We start from the raw sequence: 5,360 nt of genomic DNA, 5'->3' as shown, positions 1-5,360 counted from the left end.
TGTGTATATATATATATATATATATATATATATATGCACTTAAAGTCTAAAAACTTAATATTTCACCCAGGGGAGGAGACTGAGCAGGTGACAAGGCAGCCTTGGAGGCTGTGCTGGGATTCACCAATGTTGTAGCCCTGATTTGTTTGTGTTCTTGATCTCCTGGCTTTAGTTATATGTAGTATTATTCCTGCCAATAGGAATAGGCAGGTAGGAGACTAGATGAGTCCTGCTTTTTCTTTTCTTGCTTTATTTACTTCTGTTTTAATGGTTTTAGTGATAGCAGATTAGAATAATTTTAAAGCAATAACAGAACACTATGTCTTGTATCTAGATGTCCCCCTAAAGCCTCATGTGGTCATAGGTGGGAATTTTGGAAATTGGCTGGGTTGGGGTGTGTGAATGTGGATTAAGGATGTGATACTGAGATTAAGGGTGTGAGTAACGGAAGCCCCACCCTGGGTATAGGTGGCACCGACTAATAGGCTTTATAGCTTGGATGGATATAAAGGGACAGAAACAAGGCAGGCTTGCTGCTTCCTGCCTTCTGCCTGCCCTGCCCTGCCATGGGCTGTTTCTCCTCTGTAATGCCTCTCTGCCTGTTGCCTTGCCTTGGAGCCAGCTGAGTATGAACTGAAACTTTTGCAAACTGTGAGCTGAAACAAATTTGTCCTGTTTTAACTTGTGGGTGTCAGGTACTTTGTCTCAGCATTGAGAAAAGTAACTAAGACACAGCAGCGATAGCAATTTGATTTCTATCTGAGTGATACAGACATGCTAAAGAATCAGGAGCTCGTGGGCCGGGGATTTAGCTCAGTGCTGCCGCCTGCCTTACAAAGGCAAGGTCCTGAGTTTGATCTCAGGTACCAAAAAAGAAGAATCAAAAGCGCATGAGTCAACACTCAGAGTTTAAAGGTGCAGCGTCAGAGTGGGTCTGGAGTATGAGGCTTCCAAACAAAGTCCAGCTCCCCGTTATCAGATGAAGATTTCAGTCTAAAGAGGTTTCATGATTTGCCCAAGGTCCACGTACCAGAGCCACAGTGAGAAACCAGATCTACTGACCCCTGCCTGCCCTCTCAATTCATTTTGATTTTCTGTGTGTGTGCATGAGGGGGTGTTTCAATCTCTGCTTTTCTTGCAGATCACGTAGCTCTAAAAGTACAGGGTGACATTAATTGGAATTTAACAGTGTAAGACAAATAAAAAATATAGAGACTTCTACCAGTTATGCTAATACAGATTAAAATAACTTTCAAATATCAAATATGAATTTAATTTGGAAAAGTAAGACGTTGCTGAGTATGTTCTTGAACAAAGTATTATAATTCCTTTAACTGACTATACAGTGTTAATGTCATGTTGCATTTTGGACATTTAGACAGATCCAAACCTTTTAATACTAGTAGATTGAGAAAAAAATGAAAAATAAATCAAAGACAGTGGCTTTGTCAACCTGTAAGTATAAAGCTAGGGAAGCTTTGATAAATGAGTGAAAAGAAGGCTTGAATGTTTCAAATAAAAGCTCATTTATACACAACTGTGAACTAAAATTTTTTTATATAAAAATGTTAATACAGATGACTCTGTAGCTAGTAGCTAGGGCAGTGGCTACCACAGAAATAGGGAAAGATTTCCTTAGTGATGCAGCTTATTCTTTTGGGTTGATAGACTATAAAATACAGTTGTACCTGGGTATCCAGGGAAGACTATTCCAGGACCCCAGCCCCCCACCCCCTGCAGGTACGCAAATCCTCAGGTGCTTGAGTCACTGATGTAAAATGCCAAGGTATTTTCATATAACCTATTTACATCCTTTGGAATACTTTGAATCACCTCTAAATCGCTTATAGTACCAGGTACAATACAAGTGATATGTGAATAGGTGTTACATGGTACTATTTAGGGAATAAATGATGAGAAAATAAATTCTGTCCATAATCAGAACAGGAGTGACATTTTTGAGCTACACTTGGTTGAATCCCAAGAATGTATAACGTGTGGATATGGACAAGTGTGTCTTGAATATAAAAGTTCTCGAGAGATAATGGTGAATTGATTATAAAGGTCCCATTCTTCCACCCCTCCCTGTATTCCCACTCTGTGCGATGCATCCCTGCAGTCAGTTTATTTCATCCCCACCTCCTCCCTATGTCTGGAGCCTGGTGACTTGCTTTGGCCACTAGAATGTGGTATAAGTGACCATGTGATAGATCCAAGGCTAGTTCTCAAGACATCACGAACATCCATGATTTCTCCATGAGAACAAGCCCGGGCTGGCCTGCCCGATGATGGGTAATCGCAAAAGGAGAGACAGGGCATCCCGGCTGACCTGCCAGTTGGCTGCGGATGAATGAGTGAGCCCAACCAAAGTCAGCTGAGCCCAGAGAAATTGACCAGTTGGCTGCAGGCTTAGGGGTGTCACTATACATATGTATTTTTTCCCTAAAAAAACATGGTCTACATTGTTAAAAAGAAAAAAATACAGTGATGTAGTAAGAAATGGGCCACTGTTTTTAACTATGGCAGGACTACTTGTTTAGAGAGAGTTTGTGTAAAGTGCTCACACAACAATAGCATGAAGGGTCCGGGGTAAAATGTTCCTAAAGTATTCAGCAACTAATTCTCTGTATAACCACTTCATTCAAGTTTCTTTATCCTTGGCTGAAGTGGGAAATTATCCTGCAAGTTTATGTGTTCTCTTTCTGCTAATCAATGATTCACCTGCAGTTGTACAACAGCCAAGTTTACTTAAATCTCTTCGCCCCGTGAGGGTCCTTGGGTGTATCTCCATGACCCTAGAGAACAGGCTTTGTGATGCCTGAGAGTTGGGAAGAAAAGCAGGAAATGGCACCTAGAAGGGTTTTCACACAGGTGTGCCAAATGTATTTGGTGACAGAGAGGAAGGCCAGCTGAGCGTAGTGAGTGGGAGGTCACTGTCACGTTCTTCTGAGGCTCTAGGCCTCCGGGAGCCAGGCAGCTACTAAATATGAGTAAAGCGGGTTGGGTGTAAAGAAATGGCTTTAGTATGATGACCATGAGGGTCAGAACTACAGCCCAGAACAGTAGGAGCTGACACGGACTGAGAAGCCTAGGTTCTGTCTAAAGGGGCAGCTGCTATACCGCTTGGGCCCTGGTCTTTGTTTTTTTCTCTTTGAGCTTAAATCCAGACTTTACTAAACGTTCAGTGTTTGTTGATATTTAGTTTAAAGAATATTTTTCAAAATCCTGCACCATCAAACAAGACACTTCCACAGGCCATGGTTACACCGTCAAGCGTGGGCTTGTAAATTTCCAACACCATGGAGACCCCCTGTTGTGTGGCAAAGCTACAATTGCATCTTGTTGGCGTCAACTTCCCTAAGTCCTGGGGCAAGCATGTGTACATCTCTACTGTGAAAGGTGGCAGCTTATCCAAGACACCAGCGTCATTGAAGTTGGAGGTGATGAGAGACGGGTAGTAGTTCTGTTGAGCTCTGTTGGAATTTAATTTGTTCCTGAGACTCTACTTCATATTTTCTCTTCCTCACTTTACATCCTTTTCTTCCCAATTTCGGGCTCTACTGATTTTAGGTTTAACATCTGCTGCAGAAGAAATAGCCTCAGTGACAGCTTAACCAGTGTCAGCAGTTGTGTAAGTCCTAGCCCACAAATACGTCCCTGGTTTGGTATCACTCTGCTACTCTGGTCAAACCTAACTGGTGTAGAATTGGTCGCTATCCTTTCCATATTACAGGTGAGGAAGCTGGATTCCAGACAGCGGCGATAATTCAGGCTCCTAGAGTTACTGAGTGACAGTCTTGGGAACTGAGTCAGGTCTCTCTTTGTCTGTCCCCCAGCATTGAAAGAAGTTGATGCTCACACTTGTGTAATCGTAAAAACAGCTGCCCCACAAAATGTTTCCCTTCATATTCAAGCAACATTGTAGTCCTGTTAAATCTGCCTCCAACATATCTCTGTCACCGCTTGGTTCCCTGCAAATTTTGTAAGCCTGTATTATTCATCTAGGTCATTCACATTTCAGAGCCCTGAGAAGGAGTACATGCTTCTCAAATGCCATGTGGTTTTCTGAGCTTCTCTAAGAAGAACAGAAAGAAAAAAAAAATTAAGTTCCATTGTGTATAGATTTTGTTCGGGGTACTAATGCATAAATAATGAAAACAAGAATTAAAAAAAGAAGATGCAGGCTCCTTGGGTGAATTCTCCTCAGGTGGTGGCTAATATATAGAAAGCTGTTATAAACTGAGTGCGTTCCCTCTCCCCTCCAAAAAAGTTCATGTTGAAGTTGTAACCCCTGCTCCTCATAATGTGACCATATTTGGAGATAGAGCGGTGATTACATTAAGATGAAGGCATTAGAGTGGCAATATGACTGTAGCCCTTATGAAATAAGGACATTTGAACCCAGACATGTATAGAGAGAAGTCATTGTGAAGACACAGGGAAAATCTAGTCATTTACAAGCCTAGAAGAGAGGCCTGGAACAAATCCTTCCCCTTTTGGCTCTCAGAAGAAACTAACCCTGCTGATATTCTGATCTCAGACATCCAGAATCCATAACTGTGAGAAAATTAATTTGTTGTTTAAACAGGAGAGTCTGTATACTTTGATGTAGCAGCCCTAATGAATACAAAATCTCAAAACCTCACCTGTAAAAATTCGATTCTGAGTGACTATAAAATATGCACTTTTTTTCATTGTTTATTAGTACATGTTAGGTATACAGTACAGTTACATTCACCATCAGGATGTTTTACCTTTACACAATGTATCTTGGTTCTTGTTTTTCCCTCATTTCCCTGCCCTCCCTTCATCTGCTCCCCTCTCCCTATTTACAAAGACTTTGTTTCCATTTTTTCCTTTTCTTATATTTTTTCTTTTCCCTTCTTTCCCTTCTTTCCTTTTCCCCTAACTCCTCCCACTTCCCCTACTTTAACCGTTACTTCCTATTTCACATTAACAATTACACATTTTGATCTTTATTTACACTTTTAATTTTTCATACCAGAGAAACTATTTGACAAAAATATACGCTTTTAAAACTATATCAGAAAGAATAGGGCAAATAAGTAAGTCCTACTTTTTATGGAGGGGAAAAGTGCAGAGGAAAGAGATGATTTTAGACAATGAATTAGTTGTAGATCTATGACTGTTTTAAAGAGGGCGTCTATGGCCACACCACCCTGAACATGCCTGATTTCATCTGTTTTAAAGAAGGGAAGGACTTTCTGCTAGTAGGACCGCTACCAGTTTACACTCACTAAATGCTTACTTACAACACGACTTATGTGGTGCTAAGTATTTTACAAATATTAATTTAGTAATTACTTCTTTTTTTTTTTTTTTTTTTTTTTTTTTTTTTT

Source organism: Fukomys damarensis, unplaced genomic scaffold (assembly GCF_012274545.1).
Source record: "Fukomys damarensis isolate Sample0158 unplaced genomic scaffold, DMR_v1.0_HiC HiC_scaffold_34, whole genome shotgun sequence".
In the NCBI taxonomy this organism is placed as follows: domain Eukaryota; kingdom Metazoa; phylum Chordata; class Mammalia; order Rodentia; family Bathyergidae; genus Fukomys; species Fukomys damarensis.
This window is presented reverse-complemented; position numbering follows the sequence as displayed.